Source organism: Lepisosteus oculatus, chromosome 16 (assembly GCF_040954835.1).
Source record: "Lepisosteus oculatus isolate fLepOcu1 chromosome 16, fLepOcu1.hap2, whole genome shotgun sequence".
In the NCBI taxonomy this organism is placed as follows: domain Eukaryota; kingdom Metazoa; phylum Chordata; class Actinopteri; order Semionotiformes; family Lepisosteidae; genus Lepisosteus; species Lepisosteus oculatus.
In genome coordinates this window covers 6,441,208-6,463,461 of record NC_090711.1, presented here as the reverse complement: position 1 = coordinate 6,463,461, position 22,254 = coordinate 6,441,208, and the positions used below count along the sequence as shown (strand labels likewise).

The window sequence follows — 22,254 nt, the reverse complement described above, 5'->3', positions numbered from 1 at the left end:
GTGACTGGTAGTAAGAAAGTGGGGGAGTTGAAATTGAGCGTGTAAATACATTTTATAATAAAGAAGTTACGCCAGGGGGTGAAAAAAAAAACACTGATATGATTTGTGAAATGATGCGAGCAGCGTTTCCAGCCCAGTGTATTTTAATAAATATTTTCACTCGTAATGTAGTGTTTCCAGAAATTTGCTCGGCCTCCTCGGCTGCGAGAGGAAATTGGTTGTAAATGAGTCAATTTGAACTATCGATTTGATTATTATTCTGTTTTCCCTTCTTACATACGCGGGAGTACAAACGTCTAAGTATTGATTACTCAGGAGATTGGAGTCGCTAGAAAAGAGGAAATGAATCATGTGACTGTACTAGCGTTGTTGCATTCACATTCCAGTACATACTGTACACCAGTAAGCATGTGCAGGTAACAATAATGGTATTTGTATATCTATACAAGCATTTGCCTTTAAATTGGAGCAACATCTTCTTAATCCTGATTATTTATTCGTTTCAATGTATCGTACTTGATGCTGTCTTTTAATTAAATAATTACCATAACTACTTATTTTACACTATATATTGTGGAGTTGGATATCCATATAAGTTTTCTTGTAGATCAAAACGGTAGATCCTTAAGCCTTAAACTCCCATGGATTGCATTAAAAAAAAACAACCAAATCTCAGTTTATTTTTTATAATAAAGGACTGAATGCTGCCTTAGATCTTTCTTGAAGATCGTGTGGCAACAAAAGGGTTAAGGGAGAGAGATGTCCGTGGACAAGGTGGGAAACTGCATACAGTATAATTATTTTAGGACTTTCTTTTTCTCAACCTTGCTGTTATAAAGAGATCTGTTTATGAGGTCCGGCGCACTCGTCAGCACAAACATCTATATCTATGGATTTTTCTGGCGAATTTGCTTTTATGTATTTTTTCATTATTTTGGCGACCTTCAACGCACGACGCACTTGTCTTCCTACAGTACGTACCGTAGCTGTGACACTAAGACCAAAATGCACCCCCAAGCCCTAGAAACACACTCACACCACAACTAAGAAATATCAAACAGAAAAAAAACGCTGTTGTGGCAAGTCTGTGGTATAATCATAATGGGGAACAAGGTAATTACTCTAAATTGAAATTAGTTAAATAAGCAAACAACCACTGAATTTAAAATGAGGAACTGAACTGCATTGTAGGAGACACACAATGAACACAGTATTAGTGTTTTGCAGCGGCCTCTGTATAAAAAGCTGCAATATATCTTTTGACGTTTTATATAATAGGGGATAAGAGAAATTATAGTTCTTTTTTGACATTAAAAGAAAATTGAAAAAAAAAATAACGTCTATACCCTAAAAAGCAGCCAGGCTTCTCTTTGTTTGGGGAATGTTTATATTCTTGTAATATCATTGTTGCTGCCAACTTTACACCTTTTTACACGTTCGGTGTAAATTTATTCGTCTGGAAAATCAAGCAGTTCGGCTGTAGTATCACAAGATTTAATGTAGGTTAATGTACTGTACAGTAGTGTGCATGTTCTTTCTCAGCGAGCACGTACAGTACCGTATGCAGTAGTTTTACAAGGAGCAGAGGTGTATTAGCAGCAGTACTTTAGATGTCTAAGAAGGGCAGATAATAACAAGAAGTGTGTTTTATTTAATTACTGCTCATTTGATTATGGTTTATCAACTCATTAGTTCTAACTCCGTAGGTCTTGGGTGCTGTCATCCTGAAATATTTAACATATTCGCTGGGCAAAAGGTTGTACTTAAGTTACGTGAACCTTCGCGTTCCTACAGCATTAACTATGAATGAAATGGCAGTGATTCACGATACTTCATTCTCTGCTAACAAATGCTTATCGGCCCTGTACGGTTAGTGCTTATTAAAGAGAACATTATTTTTCCGTGACTTAAAGAAACATCACCAGCTTAAGACGTCTAATATATCCAACACAAAGGCAGCTGATGGACTTCAGCACAGTCCAGGCTCGGTTGAAAACTTATTGGCCTGTGCAAAGGTGGTACGGTCCAAAATAAATAAATAATCTAAACAGCCGTTTTCCAGCAAACCCCGTTGGAGAGCAGATCTCGAGTTTTGGTTATGACGCTGAGAAAACTGTGACTTACAAAAAACACCGTGTTAGTTTAGACTGACCCTGCAGCATTACTAACAGCATTTGTAATACGCTCTGATATGCCCAGGGCTGCTGTAGGTCCCCCCTCCCTTCGGTAATAGCAGGTTGTAATGGAGAAGAGATGTAAAAATGTCTAAGTCAGCAGCATATTGGTGGTTAATGATCTATTAAGTGATCCGTGTGCTTATAGACAGCGAAAAAAGTGTTGATGCTTGCTTATTTAGACTAATGAGATCCCCATCCTACGAATTTTAAGAATGAATAACAGAAATAAAATCACCTTTAAAATGTTCCTTTATCAGTTGTCAAGTGCTGTGTCCCGGACCTTATATGATTGCAATGGGTAACCTCTCAGGCGCAGCTTTGCTGCTGGGAGCGCTAAATGTATCATAAGGCCTCTTATCAATTAAAATAACAAGAGGGCAGCAAGCTGAGGTTCAACATCGCACCAGGACCATACCTGAAAAAGAAGTTAGGATATATTGCTACCAGCGTCGAGGTAAGCAGGACGCTGTACTCTTGTGTCCGAGTATTTCTTAATAACTAAGTAATAATGATGGATGCTTTTGAAAAGTTCCAGGTACGTTTTCTCGTTTGAAAAATATGAGCTTTCAATCGTTTTAAGTGCAGTGTATAGGGGGCACAGCACGAAACAATGGCATTTTTTTGTGTGTTAAAAAACCACTGTCCATTTAGCACAAAGAAAAGGTCACATGTATATCCGCACTATATCTAGCTGTCAAGTTGTAATATATTTGGGTTTTCGGAATTATTATTAATAATACCAGACCTCAAGAAACCGCGGTAATCAACGTTCCTGGACAGGGAACATTAAAAACCCTAACAAATCCTTAGCAGAAGCAAATAGTTTAAACTAACCTAAAACCATCCACAGAGCTCTCTGCAAGTATTCCTATCAAACTCTTGACCTACCTTAAGTGTGTTTCAGGCTAAGATGCTTTTCATACCGCAACACGCTAAAATCATTTGAATGTAAAATGTTAGCGATTTCACTTAGGCTAATAAACAATAAATGGAAAAGCTTTTCACCGTTTTTAACGGAGCTTTTCTTCTCAGTAAGGGATTCTCCAAAAGGCTATGAATACGCCAGGATATTTATGTATTTCGCCGGTTTCATTTATTCCTAATAGATGCTAAATCTTATCGTGCCACGCAACGTGTAAAGCTAAGAAGCTGTAAAACTGTCTTTGACTGTTTCCATAAACCCCCTTTCTATTTAATTGCATTCTTCTTCACTTTTAGGATGAAGTTTACCGACACGGATATATAGCTGTCGTTACCGTAACAGTAGGCTGAAATTGAGTGAACTGGTGAAAGGAAGTGACAAATCTTAGGAAGAGCTCGTCAAAGAGCCAGCGCTGTAGATCCTGAATGTTATACATCTATAATTTAATTATCTACAATTAGTCTACCCGGGACTTACACGAGCTTTGCAAAAGTTAGCAGGATCTGGATCGGACGGTATCTTAGACACCGGATCTTCTCAGCAAACCTGCGCTACCAAATAAAAAATAAATAACTGCCAGTCAATTGGTTTTTCGGTTTTGTATTGACCGGCTCTTTAATCACCGATTTCTTGCGCGATTGTTCTAATAACAGAGTATTTTTTATGCACACATTTCCAGAATCATTCATTCATTTAATTAATTGAATCTATCGCTCAAAGATGCATTCGAAATGCAACAGAGTCTGGGTGTCATGGAAGTTAAAATGCCAATCACAGGTGTGAAATAAAAGTAAGAATTGCATAATTCACATTTTAAAAGTACTGTGCTTTACACACTAACTTTTAATTGTTAAATAAACACCTAGTTTGAATCGTTTTGGAATAGTTATAGCTCATCATTTCGCACTGATTATAATTTATTTCTGGATTTTAAAAATTGTCTGCACTTTGATAACGTTGATGAATAACTTACTATATTTACAGCATACGTGCATTTTAAGTACCTGAGTGTTCTTTGTGATCTGAAAATGCAACAAATTCAAAGAACATTGTTTCAAATGCATATTCTTTTTGATCACGCGATTTTACCGCTTATGTACTATATATAAATGTAAATAAGTGTATAAATAGACGGCTTCTTAATAATGCTCAATAAAACTTAATAAAACTCGCATTCATGTTTTAACCGTTCCTGATATTCAAGCATCTATAACAATGAGTCCTGAACTTCTCACAAGGATATCATATTCAAAGAATATCCATGAATAGTGATTGCAGCTATTCATGGAGTTTAAAATCGAAGATATTGTTTTGAGTGAGGATCCGAACTTGATTTTTTTTAAACCGCTACAAATTAAGACTTCTAAACACACTTCACCTAATTTATAAATGAATAAAATAACTAATTAATTTTGATTACAGAAATATTTTAAAATAACTTGTACACAAAGGCACTAGAACATATATTTAATAATGTAACCTGTCATTTCTTTTGAATTTATGCGTACAATTTATTTGGTGAAACAAAAAATGCTCAAATTCAACAGATGAATATATAAGGAGCCGGAAAAAAACGATAGGAAACTGATGAATGATTATTAACTACTAGGATGTTCTTATAAGCTTTACACGTCGCGAAAATAACACCAATATTTTCATATAAATGGGCCAGGTTTTCGGCATAGGCTTTTCTGCTGAGCCCGTCATGCGATGAGTACTGAAGATTTGGCAGTCGGGCAGTTTTTTGAAGGGCATTTTTTGGAGCAGAGCGCCTCTATTGGTCAAATTTAGTAAGCACCGCCGTCATTAACCCTTGAATTTTAGGGAAAGAGTAAGTCTCTTAGGTTACAATCTTATTTATTCAGTTAAACCCGTATCTGCAAAGAAGTTGAAACACATTGATCTCAGAGGGGTGTGTCATTTGTTTTTCTTTACGCTATAAACCTTAGTGTTCATTACATATCACTTATGAGTTGTGAATCATTGAAAATGATGATACTTAAAATGTAAATGACATTTTGACAGATAAATAGATCCTACTGAATTAGTAGGCAACACCACAAAACAACAAGATTTATGGGAGATATTCTAGCCTAGTCTGTGGAGAAAACATTCCACATGCAACAAGAGTCAAGTAATTTTCTGGTTTGATATTTTAATAAGAGAAAACGTTCTATTTTCCTTATCATATTGGGGTCAGCATAATTGAAATGTTTTTGCAAGAATCCTCGAGGATTAAAAGATAGCATGTGTTGCAAGACAAACTAGGATCATCAATAGGGAATATGTAAAGATAATGTTCTATTTTTAATAATAAAGACAAGCTTTGCATGCATTGGAAATAATTATAGGTTCTGTGCTAGAAAAGGCAGTAATTAGTGGTCTGTATTTTTTTTCTCAGCATGCCGCTTTCTAATAAACTCCTCAGACCACAGTGAGCACATGCAAACTACAAACCCAAGAAAAGGCTGTTTTTTCAAAACCTTAAAAACATGTTGCTTGCGGAGCCACATTTGACCACTGTGGTGAACTCAAAAAATAACTTTTGCTCTGGCTTTATTGCTCTGTCTGTCTGAGATGATGTATAGCTGCCTGAAATGAGAGTGCATGTTAAAAAAACACAGAAGAAATCGGAGCTTTGTGCACACTAGTGTCCTGGGACGACCCAAGAAGAATAATGTACATTTAAGTGGAGGCTGGTCATTCACCAGATATCCAGACTGTTAGAAAATACACGTCTTCTGCATGTTGTGGCCTTTTAATTCTTTCAACAGTGAGTGAGATTGAGCATTTCAGTTTCTTGCATGACTTGGTGTAGCTTAGTTTAGACAGCTTAGACTTCAGATCCACATACAGTATGACTTTGTATAGCTTTGTCAACCCAGAATGAGGATCTGGGTTACACACTATGAGTTGAAAATTCTTTCTCTTGCCTGACTAGTTAAATTAAATTTTGAAAATTAAAGTAAATCTTTAATTTGTCTGAAACGTACATGCACACATAGGATGTATTAACTGTATCATACATATTTTCGAAATGTCAAATTATTAAATAACTCTTGAAAACACAATCCTTTAAAAGTTTTCTTTCAAGTTTTTTTTAAATTATTTTTGCTTACCTGCTGCACAAATATGCGAGTTGAAAATTCGTTCTCTTCAAATATGGCCGGTTAAATTAATTTTTGAAAATTAAATTGAATCTTTACAAAATTAAGTGGGATTCTCATGAGCTCATTTCTAATTTTCAATGCTAATACTCATAATGGGGACAGAGCCATTTCTGTCTTTAACAAATGGCTAAACAGATTATTTATAAAATTGTGTGCTATCAACAGATAAATAATCGTTTTTATATTATTCTCTGACTAGAGATTAAAATCAAGAATTTGACCTTCTCACATAGTTTTTGTGCCTACTAAATACTTAAAGTATATTAAACTAAAGCCAGTTTTTGATGTTAATTTCCACTTTGTTTGTTTCAATTTGTTATGCATTAACATGATAAAAATTGTTGCAAGTTAAATATGCACTATAGGCACACCGAAGCATTTAGTGTTTCCATTAACAGACATCATCAGCAGTAGTATACTTAAAAAACAGCATGTGCTTCATAGTGCATTATATGAAGTCAAATGAAAGTTGTTTATTTTTCATAAGGGCACTGGATTTTGTTAAAAACCATACCATTAAAGTGTCAGTATTTGTAGCATCTCCAGTATTTCAAGCTTTATCGTAATTAAGAGCATATGGTAAGAAATATGATAACATTAAATTTCCGTTGTACAATATTTGGAAAAAAAGCGTCATCTGGTTGTTTTGTCGTGTATGATCAAAATGGTCACAGGGCCTGATTTATCATAAACTCCCCAAAATCTGCAATCTGCGGAGTATCTCGTGAAGGGGAAAAATACTGTCATGAGAGTATGTAAAACCACAACATCTCGCAGGGTAGTTATAGTGCAAGCACACAGCTCACAAGACTTAAAAAACCTGCTTTTCAGAGGGGCAGCTCATGCTGCCGTCTGGAAAATGAAAGGAATCTTATTATTGAACACGTCAAAAGCTTTGTAATGTCACATATACTGGTTATATAAATGAATCTAAAATAATAGAAGTATAACTGTTTAACCTTATTTCTAAAATCTGTTGTAAATACACATATGGGAAATGCTGGACTGTATTAGTTGTTACTTTCATAAAAGAAGTACAGAGGAAACCAAAACCATTGATTGAATTACAATATTAGGGACTGAATGAGTAGACTGTGTGTGTGTGTGCACAGGGATAGGACATTCTGTCCGTACAGCATGGAAGAGCTAAAACGAACGCCTGCTAAAAATCATTAATCTTCAGCAGATCTGTGTCACCCCAACTAGCGACACAAAGAGGGGTTCTCGCCGCAAGAAGGAGAGGAAAGTAGCAAAAGCAGTGACCCGCTTCCAATTGCCTCTGAAAAGCCCACCAGCCTTTAATAGACTTTTGCTGATCCGACACTTGTTTGCTGGCCGGCACAAAGAGCCGATTGCTCCACCTGACAAGACCCTAGATGCTAGGGGCTCTTCTCTTCGCTTGTGATAAATGACCCTGCTTTTTGATGGGGGCTGGTAGTGATGATGGTGGTGGAGGTGGTGGTGGTGGTGGTGGAGGGGGGGGGTTAGAGCTCAGTTTGGTGCTTCCTCATTCCTCTGATTAGAGAGGAACACTTGCCCCAGTAAGCCACAGGTCCTGTCCCGCCTACACTCCCCTGGCATCAATCACGCCCACCTGCACAGATCCGTCATACCTCTGCGTTCAATGCAGTTATTCCCACTTTGAATCACTGTACATCTCTGAGATTTACCACAGAGTAACAGTGTATTGATACCTTATTATAAATAATATGACAAGGTTGGTCATATTTCTGTATCAGTTGAAAATCCTTTGTTTACAACTTTCAAAAATAAGGGTCAAATATTTTTGAAAAATTCAGTAGGGAGGAGAACAGAGTGATGAAACCAGTTCATAGATAGGGATTATTAGGAGGCCATGACTGGTAAATGCCAATTTAAGACATTTGGCCAGCACGCTGAGGTAACACCCCTACTCTTTTCAAGAAACTCCCTGAGACCACAGAGAGTTAGAACCTCGGTTTGAGGTCTCATCCGAAGGATGGCGCCTTTATCAGTAGTTATCAGCGGTTATCAGAGTTATCAGCAGGATTATGATAGAAGGTTTTGAATTTAGGGTTGCTCCCCCCAAAATAGTTTAAAATAATGATTCTTTATGCACTACTATGATTAAATAAATAAGAAACCTTTTCCACTAGAAGATTCAGTACAAGATGAGTCAACAATATGTAAGATGAAACTGTCTTTAAAAACACATTGAACGCAGGCCATAAGATTTCTATTTACTTCTTAATAGGTTGAATGGGTTCGCAATTTGTTTTTTGTGCCAAGAAATTGTCTGTTTTTCTTTAAACCTTATACTTTCACCGAAGTGGAAGTAGAAGACCTTGCTGCTGGGATGATGATTATTGGAATGATAATCATGGAATTCTGCCTGTGAAAATAATAGCACTGTTATTTCAGAGCAGAACTTTCGTGAACTGCAGCATGTCTGTGACCTACTGTACTGCCTTTACTTTCAACTGGTTAGTGACAAACACACTATCAAAGAAGCAATTAGAAACAAGTATGAGTGAGTCAACTTGTCCTGCACGCTGGACAGCCACCGCTTTCTGAAAAGGTTCTTTGAGAGAACTGAAACATCTTCCACATCTTCCATATTGTCCTGATTCTGCGTGTTTAACAACAGGGAGTTCCGAACAAACAGACTCCATGGGTTTGCCCAGGACACACCAGAGAAGATTAGAATCCAAGCAGACGAGTCGACCAGCTGGAACAAGATAACAAACCACTCAAAATAGACTGCAAATATGTTCTTCTGGCCATTAAGATGATTCATTTTAAAAATGATCCATATGGCTCCTAAAGGCCAGCTTTCCTTTGCAGTCTGCAGTATTCGCAATGCGGCACACACGCACATTTTTTCTTTGTACTGGATCTAAGTACATATTTCATTGTGCATTTACCATCCTTAAAATTATTGTTCTTATTTTCACTTTTGCTGATGTCATCTTTTCCATATAACTCATCGCACGGACTTCTTTGAACTGAGTAGATGTGCAGATATGGGATTGAGCCTTCTTGGTTTCAGCCAGTCCATTCAGGAATCTTTTAGACCCAGCTTAAACAGGCTTTGACAGACATGTAGCACACTACCAAAACATTTAACATGCAGTGAAGATCCTTTAATTTAATATCCTGTTAAGACATTGAAGTTTTTTTCCTTGTGTGCAAAATGGGTGCTTTGTGCTCCGAACAGCCGATTGCTTGGCTTGTGAACAAGCACTAGGGATCTCCCTGGATTGAAGTCAAGGCCTCCCATGGTGCATTTTTTGTGTGGTTTCTTGCAGGGAGCGCTGCACTGAGACACATGTTGACAACATCTTCATAGAGAAAGTTTGCAGGACCCGATGACAGTGCTTGACCACACAAACCATTATTTACCAAGTGAGTGCCTGGTGGTGCCTTACAGAACCTGCCCAAGCTTCCTGCACAATACCTAAAAATCTTGACAACATACATTGACTAGTTAGTTCATGTTGAGAGCAGTTACCTAGATGTTTTTTTCTTTCAATAGCCTGTCTACCATCTGCCATCTTTTTACATATGTACTGTACGTGGCTCCTTAAAGAACAGAACAGTAAATTATGCTGCTCATGTCAACAGCTATGAGTGCAGCTTGTCCTTGTAACTTGTCTGAGACAGTCAGGTCTTTGAGGATGATTAAGCCTTCATTAATTATATGGTGCCCCAGTCCCTTTCCTTTAAAAAAAAAAAAAAAACAATGACATAAGGAAAAACTTCGATTTTAAACAAACAGGAGTGAGTTGGTAGAAAATGCCTGTTTTATTTCTCTGTTACCTGACTGCCTTTCCAGCGCTCATCTTTTCCCCTAATAATGAATCCATCAGGAGACCCTGGTGCTGGTGACAGTCTCTTAATCATTAACCAAATGAGTCCCCATGTCAGCACAGTGGGCAGCCCGGCAGAGCCCAGGGGAGGATCAAAGGAGCTCAATGGTATATTGTAGCAACAGACAAACTAGACAAACTACAAGCCTTCCAGTGTGCAAGCCTCCAAGCCTTTGATTTGGGCATATTCGTGGGACACAGAGAACACAATCCTAGACTTCTACCAATATCAGGAATCGCTACCAAAAAAGAAAAGAATATTCCAGCCTTTTTTAATGATGGTTCATTTCTGAAAGTTTTAATAGTTTTGTATATTGGCTCAGTATTTTCATTTTTCTGCAGCAAGGAGTACTTAATATTTCGTGACTGCAGAGTACGGTTAAGCATTGCTTTCCTCCCCCCGTCAGAATTGTAGAAGAAACGAGTTTGGAGAAATTAACAGTGAATTTTAGATGTAATAGGAACAGCAAATAAAATGAAACAAAACAAAAACAATGGCTACAATTATTAAATTTCGGCACTACACTGCAAAATCTTGCAGAAAGTGGTTACCTTGATATTCTGCCCTCCACTAGTCTGTATTCTTGTGGAAATTTCAAATTAACACACAAAATAATCTCAATCATAAAAGTATTTAAAATATTTGTCATGGAGGCAAATTTATAGTGACATTTAAGGGATAATAATAAAGCTTTGCATGATGGAGTTAAAGAACAACATGAACTGGAATGGTCCAGTGCACTAAGGCAGATTTTTAGCGTTTAAATAATTATTATGGTGCTGTTAAACACAGAGCAAATCTCCCAAACAAAGGGAAATCATATAACCACTCTATCATGTTTGAAGACCTCGTAGCACACCCACTCATGAAAGCACAGCTGCAGGAAAAAAAAAATCTAAGAGTGTGACTTAGCATTGTGACATTGTTTGACATTTAGCAGGACAATGTCTTCCTAAAGGACACATTTGTAGTCGGAGGTAAAACTGGCTACGTACCTATACTCAAGGTACAACTTGTTAGCAAATGGAATGACACTCTAAAAGATATTGAACTATGGAGTGAGGGTCAACCACTGGTGACATAAGCAATGCAACAGGAGATATCTGAGAGGTTGGAACGTAACTGTGATAAAACATTGAGGCTCTCCACCTGCTGCAAATACTTATTGAAGAGAGTGTAGATGGGTACCATACATATTTCTCAAGCACATAATTAAATACCCACCAGCAAAAGAATAACTGTCAAGCAGATGGCTAAACACACTTTGATCTCAAAAGCTGCAGCTCACTGCCTGACTTACTCTTGTCTCGTTTTTCTACAGCCACTAACCCTGGATTGGCACATCATTTTAGGCTCCAAACCCACCAGTCAGAGTGTTCTGTTTCTACAGTTCTGTAAATCAAAGAATCACTGTAGATGCACCTTTTTCTCTTGGCAAGGGGATAAGAAAGATATTCACGAAAGGATAGAACCCCAATTTTGTGATGGACATAGTGATATTTCATCAAAGATTGCACAGGATCAAACATGTTTAAAGGTCATAGTATGGCACAGCATGTTTTATTTTTTAAATATGTCAGACCTATTCTCTTATATCCTGCTGAAGGATTATTATTAAATTTGGGAGGCCAACTAGCGTCCTTTTCAGTCACCTAGAACAGCCTCTCACTAAGCCCACAGTGCCTCCTAACTGTCCCATTAAGAGTCTGCAGTGACCGGCTCTTCCTTTGCTTAGCTTGTCTTTGTCTCAGCTCAATGAGTATGTCCTGCCAGCCTGGCAATCCATCCGCATGACCGACACCTGATTAATCTCCCAAGTACTTGGGCAGGAGAGCAGGAGAAAAATGAACAGGAGTGGCCCCTGGATTGTTATAAATGGGGCGACACCAGCAGAGTGGCAGCCTGAGTCATTACTCACAGGCACCCTGGACCACTGCAGTCTCCAGCCCCCACTCCCCTCTCTGGGTCAGCTCCGCATTCATTTCCACCAGCTCTCGGCATTTCACAGCATCAACTCACTCCCCATTTATTAAGAGACTAAAGCGACGGCTGTTAAAGATTGTGACGAATTATATTCTTTCCATGGGGTTTGTTTTTTTTCCCCATTCCCTCTTAACGTTTTCTCACACATGCCTGCACACAAGTTTCTAGTATACATCGCAGACATTTGAAATATCCACGCATTTGTCTTTTTCCCCAAAAAAAATACACTGCCGGATCAAATCGCCAACATCCCCCGGTAGCAGCTGAAGAAAGGGTGAGAAAATGCCACTTCACTCTTGCTCACCCTCTTTCTGAGAAATGTGGCTGGTTCATTTTTGGGTTCTTCATCTTCTCTGCCAACTGCACCCCCAAGGTGTGTTATTTGCAATAACGGCCCATGCTAGCAAAAGTATTCATGTAGTGACAGAGTTGTAACACCTGTGACAGGTGAGCAGACTTAATCATGTAAAATGTGTTTGGAAATTATAGGAGTGATCCCACATGCTCAGCTAAGGTGTCACCTTTTGAATGCGGAGGAAAAACATGATTCTAAAACTCACAATCCATTCAGGGCAGAATCAGGCTTTTCCCGGCCTGTTTGAATTAATTGGGATTGAAATGAATGTGCATAAAGGGCCTGAACGCTATGATGTGCTCAAGATTAGAATAAGGAAAGATCATACAGTCAATCCATTTTGTTTCCCATCATTCAATTTTATAGACATCATTTTTGGAGGGAGCTCCCTGATTGTCTTCTTTACATTCAGCCCTATAATTTGGAATTGCCATTTGTCAAAGAGAAAGGCAGAGGATCGTGCGCTGTTGAGCCCTTCAGTTTTATTTTTCTACACTGAGAGCCCCACTGTGCCAACAGGAGTGTTATTGGAGGGGGAACTGGAGGAGGACTGGATGCTGTGGCTCACGTTAATAATAGTGCTGGTTCACAGGCATCCAGCCATTCTCAGGGGTTGAAAGTATGGGGCAAGCCAAGGACACTCTAGCATACTCCAACCAAATGAAGACTGGTGGCACCCAGCCAAGTGTATGCCACCCCCTCAGGGGTGTCCCAGTCACCATTGACTAATGACAGAGACTTGAACCAGTAGTGTCTGGCCTTTCAGGCCTAAGGAAGGCTTTTCTCTAGTTATTTAAATTGTTTATATACCTCAGTTGATCAACATTCTTTCCTTATAAGAACATGAAATGGATGTAAAAAATCAAAATCATGCCCGATTTGAAAATGTGATGCTGATATAAGAAAAAGAAGAAAAAAAAAGAAACAAGAGCTCTGATCTTCTCACAGGGCCTAGAGTGAACCGGAGATTTGTACAAAAATAAGACTTGTAAATAAATCTGTTTGGGGATTGGGTGTGCAGATGAAATATAGCCCTGAGGATGTGGAGCAATGTGAAAAACTCAGGAACGCAGGGGAATAACAAATCTCCTGGTGTCATTATGGAGCAAAATAAATACTCCACTCGGCAAAAACCATTCATCTGCAATATGAATCTAAACAAAGACTTTCCCCCTTTTTATTAAGCAGCAGTAACTACCAGAAATAATGGACTAATTATTGCTTTTTTTAGAAAAGATAGCATTTTAACTTAGTAAGTCGTAATTCCGGTGGATGCATGAGTTTAATGGAGGGATATGATTTGGAATTAAGGAAATTTTACATTTGGCATTTAAGACTTTTTTTTGTAAAGAATTGAACTGCGTACAAATTCAATTTTTAACCTGTTACCTGGAAATTATTTTTTAGTTGAGGCCTCTTTCTTCTTTACAAATACCACTACCGCTATTATTATTAATATTCCTAGTGGCAATGAATGAAATAATGTGTACATTAATACATCGGGAAGTGTCTCCAATTGAAAATAGATGCTCAACCAACATAGTAGTCTCCCTTTAGTTTTCTTTTTATAACGATTAACTGGTAATTTTTTTTATAGATTTTAAGCACTGCATATATATAATATATCAATTTTTGTATCTGTAATTAAGTATGCAATTATTAAAATAAACAGGGAAAGCTAGCTGTGCAAGTATAGGCCCCAACTACAAAGCCTTTTTCTTTCACTCTTAATTAGGTCAAAGTCAGAGCTGCCTGTATCCAGGAGGGTCACTGAATCATTTGTAGGATGAATATTAGCCTGTTGTTTGCAAATAGGTGATATATGGTGCCCATATCCTGTGGTGATGAATGGTTTTTAAAAATTTCCTCTCCTTTATCAATTGACTAACAAACTCATGTATCACTGCCACTCCAGCCAGCTTTCCACATAAATTAAACAACCCGTTCTTCGTTTTTTTTTTCTGTTGTTGTTCATGTAGGAGCTGTTTAAAATATTATCATTACTGAATGCATTAAGGGGAAGAAAAGCCTTCCTAACCCCCACTCCTTCCCCACCTTCACTTCAGCAGTGTGCAAGATTGGCCGGAGAGATAGAAGCCTTAAGTGAATGGGAGTGAAATAATGGTTCTAAAAGGAATAATTCAATGCAGTAGCAAAGCTGTTTAATCTTAGCCAGGGCGAGTCCTGCTTCCAGGGATGGCAGTAAGTGTTGTTGGGTAATTAGAGAGTATTTATCAAAGGTACAGCTCGAGTGTACAGGCAGCGCGCTGAACGCCTTTCTGGTTAAGAGGTTATACTCATAATCACAGGGGCATAGGCATGTTCTGGAATTCTGGAACCTTGAAACTGATTTCCAGGTAAACACAGAAGTGCACCACGAGGAGGTGACTGCCAAGGGTGAAAATTCAGACTTGTGGATTGAGATTGCAAAGCCTCTAGACCTTGTAAGACCAGCTTTCTTTACTGGCAGACCCACCACCAGCTTTACTCTTTGTGAGGCCAAACGCATGTTGCATTTTTTGTTTGATTAAATTCATTTGGTGTTGAACCTGCTCTACCAATTGCCCAAGATTTCTACCCTTTTCTACACAGGGGCCACCAGCTAGAATGAGACATTTACCAGCATCGTGTGACCTTTTGGCTTTATTTCTATCATTGTTTCATCACACTTTACACTAGCTCTCCCTAAATTATGATAAAAAACATTTGAAAAGCCAGAGGAAAAGCTTAAGATGGACTGATAGCATCTAAATGCATGCTCATATCCAGGACAGCAACAGCCTGTTCCTTAAACCTTCGTCTGCAGCCAGGGCACGTGTCTACAAGTGTATTATTTATGGGTGCTGTTTCGTAGCTTCCCTGCAGCGCTCCAGCGCGTGAGTGGATATCTCTGATCAAAATGAATCTGGTGGACCAGTCCAAAATTCAACGTAAGGAAGGCTCGTCTTGCACAGGTTTTCATAATTACGGATGACACCAAACAGAACTCTCCATTTCCTTAACAGATGTTGCCACATCAAGCACACATTACTCATTATTGAAGAAATCTGTGTTTGTTGGATACGTCTCAAATTTTTCAGCAGGGACAGCAATGCAGAGTCATAAGACGTGGTTATAAAGAAGGAACACAGGCAATGTGTGAAACAGACCTCTTCACCTGTCCATTTGATGGAGAATGAGAAACTGCATGCTTTGGTATTGCATGTCAATGCGTGTGTTAGCCTTCCAATTAGTTTCTGACACACAAACAGCTGCATAGGTACATTTTGGTTCAAGAATGCCAGCAAATCTTGGAGTAAACATGCAACACAAGTGAAACGCAACAGAATGCAAGCGTTTGACCCAGAAGACAATGCTAAACAGCACAAAATGACACCAAAAAATGTAACAATCGTTATCATCCTTTAACCCCTTCTTCCCTGCAGATGACAGGTCCTGGAAAAAAGCTGTTATGTGAGTAATAGAGCCAGGGAGAGAGTTTTCAAAAAGAATGATTCTGGTCTATCTTTTTCTTGCGTTTTTACAGCTGTTCTGCTGCAGGTCCTCCCAGTGAATTTCCCTCATTGTTTTGCCTCAGAGAGTACGGACTGAGGTTGTACTGGCGCGCACTGTGGTCTCCCCTCCATTTTTCTCACTTAGGAAAGGTCATGAGAGGTGATTAAGGCCATTGACTTCTGGCAGAATAGTTCCAGATGGATTTTGTGCCAAATATCCTCCTCCCCCACCCTTCCATTCATAGAAACAACAATAAGAGAGGCATGTGCATGCGCAAATACTTTCCCTGACTGATACAGAGTTCGATCCTGAAATCACTGCCCCCTGTCCAAGCGCACATAACATGGTCATAACAGCTGCTGATGAGGGGACAGTGGTGTGCGCGTGAACATGTGCTGTGTGTTTGATCATGACTATAATTAGCCTCGTTGATATTTTAGGCCTGGGTGGCACGGTGACACAGTGGTTAGCATGGCTGTCTTACAGCACTGAAGCCCTGGGTTCAATTCCTGGGATGCTGTTTGTGAGGATTTGGTATGTTCTCCCCATGTTTGCATGGGTTTCCTTCAGGTGCTCAGGTTTTCTTCCACAGTCCAAAGACATACTGGTAGATTAATTGGCTTCAGGGAAAATTGGAATTGGTATATGTGTTTGTCCGTGTGTGCCCTGTGATGGACTGGTGTCCTGTCCAGGGTCTCTTTGCCCCTGTTGCTTGCCAGTTTAGGCACCAGCTCCCCCATCACCCTGTATTGCATTAAAGCGGTTGGAAAATGGAAAGAGTGACCAGTTTTGCTCATCGAAAAGTCACATGTCAACTCAGTTTGGAATATCTGTGCCTTTAATTTCATCTGGAGACTACATTCAGCTCTCCTCAGTCTGACATTTCCTTTGTCTCCTCAAGAGCATGTGCTTTGCTGCTTTTGTCAGATATAACTGATCTGTCAATCAATCTATTGTAAGTGTATCTAAGACATTAGGAAATGGAACTCTGCACCAATTTCTTTACCATGCACTTAGCATAATAAAAAAATTAAGAAAGCATAATACCAATAGCTTATGATGAAACCTACTGTCCATATCTGCTATATGGGATACTCCTCGCCAATCATTTCTAAAAAAAAGAACTTGATTAATAGAGCTATGCTCCCCCCTCTCAGATTCAATCTTTCCTTTTAAATCATTCAATCATATTTCTTTACTTAAAACTTGAGAACGATGTAATTATGACTGTGTGTAAACTCCACATTTCTACAGACATGTAATTGCTTGCTTGTAATTTGTGGGAGATGTAAATAATTGCCATTGTGACAGATAAGGGACTACAACAAGCTGGAGATGAATGCAATAGCACTGAATTGAATTATTGTCATTATATTTGAAGTGTAATGTGGTTACATTCATTATGCAGAATGTATCCTTACGTTCCAAGTGTGCTAATATTACAAATTAATTGTTTTATCAGACCGCAGTGTTGAGCTCGGCAGAGTGCCAGGTGAGAATATTTGCTTTCTTGATCCCTTGCCTCCCTGGCCAAAGTAATTGAATCAAATCGTCCCTTTTCTGTTGTCCTTATAATTTAGAAGAGGAAAAATTATGGAAACTGGGCTGTTGCCCCTCATCTCTCATTTTGTTGAAAGAAATCGGGCTTCAGCCTGTCTGCCTGCCCATCTCTGTGTATTGGTGGGTTGTATTTGTAGCTGGACGCATTTGCCTGCAAGTGCTTGAACAATTCGAGGTAAATACACCAGCGACAGGCCATTTGTTTTGGGTCCACGGTGATGCATTGTTTTGCAGTGTGCAGCACATTTTTACACCAGCAAAAGAGCCAGTGAATAATGAAGTAGTCGCAGGCATGTTGCTTACCTCTCCTGTCCACTCTTACAGCTATTTTTATTATTGTGTCTCTTATAGTTTTCATTTTTCATATTCCTCCAGACCTGCCTCTTGTATACACACAGTTGTAGGAATTGTGGGAGGCAGAGGGTTTTTTTTATCATGGAACTAAATTCAAAAGGTGTTTTCACACAGACCAGCCCAGAGAAGGGGAACTAAATGAAGAGATTAGTAACTGTAAGCAGGTCAGTCAAATATGGGGGAGAATGGCATGAGATATTTCACTCTGTCCTGTAGTTGGTCCCATATCCTGTATCTGAAAAGGAGAATGTTTTCAGATACAATACACTGGTTTCAGATCATGTACCACAGAAAGATATTTGATTTCTTAATGGGACTTAACATACCTTAATGAAGGTCAGACAAACAGAATTACGATTTTTGATCTGAAATCAAGAAAGAAAACAACAGATCGTCTTTGAGTACATAAATGTACTGTGTGTACTTGAGTACATAAAGGTGCTGTGCTTGACCTAGGAAACTGAGCTTTGAATGTCTTGACCAACTACCATATATATTATCTTAAACCTTTCAAATAGCTATTACAAAAATGAGGTGTGAAAAGCTTTACTAAATGCTAATTTAACATACCTTTCCTAGTTGTCATAAAAAAAAAAGAATCCTTTGATTTTTAAAGTGAGAGCACTAAATCTTTCTGACCCATTTTTCACATGCAGTAAAAATGAAAGGCAAGCTACGGTATATAAGAGGTACCCAAAGTGTCTGGACATTATTGGCTTTTAGTGTGTTTCTTCTCATGCTGATTTGGGCTTCTCTGTTCATACCCTAGTTACAGTCAGACATAGAGTATAAGCTTCACTGTAGTTACACCATGTAGCCGATAGTGTCACTAAGTACACTGCAGCCAGACCATTTCTGATGGAGGTAAATAAACGCTGTCAGCAGGAATAAAAGCTCTTCTATAGAATTTAGTTATTTAATGTGTATCTACATCCCACCTATGGGGAAGTAGGTGCAAATCCAGGTCATTACTGTGGGTAGAAACTGCCACCTGGATGATTCACTAAGTAGCTAAAATTATCCTGTGCTTTGGCCCCAGAGACCATGGCGTCTTGTATCTCTTTAATTTAACAAGAGCTTATGTATAGTACCTATAATGGGTCTCTCTTAATTCAACTGACAGTTTTACTGTTCCTGAATTATGGCATCATTGCAGTAAAGCTCATTATGTTGCTGCATTACTTCACACAGAGCTACGCTAATTCTCAGCTCTTAGCAGAACGAGCGCTTTTCTTTTTTTATAAGCTGGAGCATAAATACACGGAAATTTAAAATTGAAACAGCCAGTAGATAAAAGAGAAAGGGGCAAAGAATTCCCTGCCTGAGTCCCTTTAAAAGTCCTGGAGTATTCTGTTCTTATCTCAGCAGTCAGTGTATCCGTTCATGTCTCCGGGACATTACGGGTCTGGCAGGGTTAGAAGATTCGTTGGTTCTCCACCACTCTTTGGCTGGTGTACAAACACGCAAGGTCTAAGAGGAGGAAGAATCCATAACAGCGTAGTTCTCTCTTTAAGGTGCTGTGTGTCTTGCTATGAGTCTTTTTGTATCCATTGTTTTCCATTTTTTATTTCAAAGGTCGTTGTTAAACAAAATGACGGTAATCCGCAGGACTGCCACCAGAAGAGGACAGAGCTCCGCATGCCCTCAGCTGCAGTGGACTGAGGACCTAATCCTAGCCAACCTAGGCTGGACCCCATGGCTGGAAACCAACATCACAAAAGGAATCCAGAACTGACTGTGGCAAACATGAAGGATTCTGAGGTTATTCAGAAAGTCTTAATTGTAAAACGTGTTTAAAAACATCCAATATATGGCGAAATCCCATTGAGTTAAAAAGTGTCTTTGGAAAAAGTGAATGGGGCTCAGAAGATGAGAAAGGTTTTTACCTTTTATGTTTATCTGGATACAAACTAATGTGGAACAAACAAGACATGAGGTCAGATCCATTTGCAACTACCAATTAAATAGTCCAAATAATTCACACCTATTCATCGAGGAGACACATGTTCATCACAGCTCTACTGGGTAGAATAGAGGACAGTTGTGTCGAGGTGCATCTAGCAGGTCTCACCTTGCCGAAGAGGAGGTGAACACAATCACAAGCCTATTTGAATGGTGTTGGCAAATTTTTGCTTGTAGGTTCTACCTGTGGAGTGGGAGCCTCTCTCTCTGTCTCTCTCCTGTTTTGTCTTTCTTTTCCTTCTTTCTGTCTCGCTCCCTCTCCCTGCTCCTCTCCTCTCTCTCGGATAGACACGACTGCCCCGGTCCGGCGTGGTGATCCATCTCTGTCAGGCCGCTAAAATGATAACGCCAATTAAATGAGCGGAGTAATTGCCCTCGGGTCCCAACAGGCTCTCCCCAGCAGCAGCAGTCTTGGAATACGAATGAGACCCCGGCCCCCAAAGGAGCAGGGATAGGGGGAGGTGGTGTTGCGGGGGGGGGAGGAGGGGGGGTGATTTGTAACTTTTAACCTCTGCTGATCACTGTGCTCCTGATGGTCCGCTGAGGAACAAATCCACCAGGCACCCAGGGGTCCGCGTGACAGGTTTTAAAGCCACATGTGCACAACACGTTAAACACGCCTTTAAACACTTGGCTGCTCTTCCCCTTGGCTCTTACCCTTGCACTCGTACCAACACGCTGCCACATTCCAGTATCATAGGCACACTCTTAAAGGCACACTACACGATTATAGACTTGACCTCTCTTTTTAAATCCAGCATTTGAAGCCATGCTTATAACAGTTTAAGTAGGCAGCTGCGTCAGCATGCGTAGGCTGCAAAGGAACAAGTCAAGGTTTATTCCAGGCTGAAAAGAGAAGAAAAGAAACAAAGCGTTTCGGTTGTGGAGCCTTCTTCGGGTGTCATAACAGGTTTATAACAGGTTCGTTTTGCAACTTTTACAGGTTCACATAAAGAACAGGTTTTTGTTTATTACAGGTTAACTTTTAGGTAGCTAATTGCAATATACCGTCACCAGCTAAATGGTTCATATTCCTCATGATGAAAACCATCTGAAATTCACTGAGCTTTACTGACAGGTGGAATAAACGTACACGAGATCTAGTCATTGTCTGGTAAAGGTCGTGGTGCAGCGCTGCAGTGCAGTTCACAGAAGTTGCTCAGTTTGTGACTGCACAGAAAATACGCCACTTGAGTAAACACCTGAGTGTTTTTTTTAAGTAGGTTATGGGACTGTTAGATTATATTGCTCAAAGATTGAATGGAGAAAAAGATTCAGTAACCACCTTGACACTATTGACTAGCTCTTCTAGAGTTAAGAACACACCAGTGGTCTTTTTACAGAGACTTTACCCGAAGAGTTATTGTCTCAGGTAAAATCTTATGTTGCAAAGCAATAAAATTATATTTAATGGCTTTGTGTTATTTAGTCACTTTCTCTAGGAGATATTGAAGGGTTTTACAGTAACAGCAGAACACAGGGACATTTTTGATTTCCTCCCATAAAGATGATGTGACGGTGCTTCAGTCATATTTTGATATCACAACAGTGCTGCATGGCTTTGTTCCATTTTAAATGGGTTTGTAATAGTGTGTAAGTGTTGTTGCTGCCTTCTTTTTTTTCTTTCCAAACCATAAATCCATAAGGGTCAACAACAAAGGGGTGCTAATAGCTGCCTCTGCAAGCTTGCCCTCAGAGCTAAAGGCTGTCATAACTATGGCTTGATTCATGACCTGTCACAGTTGTTATGTGGGTGGTTACTTGGAGCCTTGTAATGAGTAGAGGAGTCAGATTAGGAGTTAGCTAACACATTCCTGGAAAGCCTATGTGATATTCAATCATCACCTCGGACACAAGTCTTGCTGTATAAATGTGGTATAACATGGGCAGTGCTGCTTTCCAATTATACTGCTAATTTATGGTGGGACAAACCAAACAAAAAACAGTTCAAGCTAATACTTAACACAGAATGGAATTCACAAACCTGTCCTGAGCAAAAGGGAGATTATCTAAAATCTTTTTTCTTTTCATGAAGAAAGATCCACGTTATTCTAAGGAAAATCCCCCAAAACACCTTTTTGTATTAAAATCTTCCACCAATCACAAGTAAAATAAAACAAATAATCCTGATGATGATGCTGTTTGATTACCAGGACTGTAGTTTTGACTTATTGTACAGAAACCAGGGCCAAAACCATAATTAGTCTTTTGTTGCAGTTGTTGTTGAAAATGTAATTATGAAAGATGAAACACTGCCTTCAATAAGATTGCTGCAAAATAGCATAATTAATATGGGGTTTGCTAGAACAATTCTGTATTATGGGGCCCCGTGTTGAAACTGAAATTAATTAACTGTGCCAGGATTTATGAGGGAGCCATGGAAATGAAAAGAATTAATCCAGAGGGGAAGATCGATGGCTTTTGGAA

General features: G+C 39.2%; 1 long non-coding RNA gene across 1 annotated transcript; it reads left to right on the top strand.

Moving 5' to 3' along the window:
• Positions 1–2,444: 2,444 nt before the first annotated feature.
• Positions 2,445–21,812, top strand: LOC107079579 (uncharacterized). The gene is made up of 2 exons (XR_001480523.2): positions 2,445–2,631; positions 19,441–21,812. It is a non-coding gene; the product is annotated as an uncharacterized lncRNA (long non-coding RNA).
• Positions 21,813–22,254: the final 442 nt, after the last annotated feature.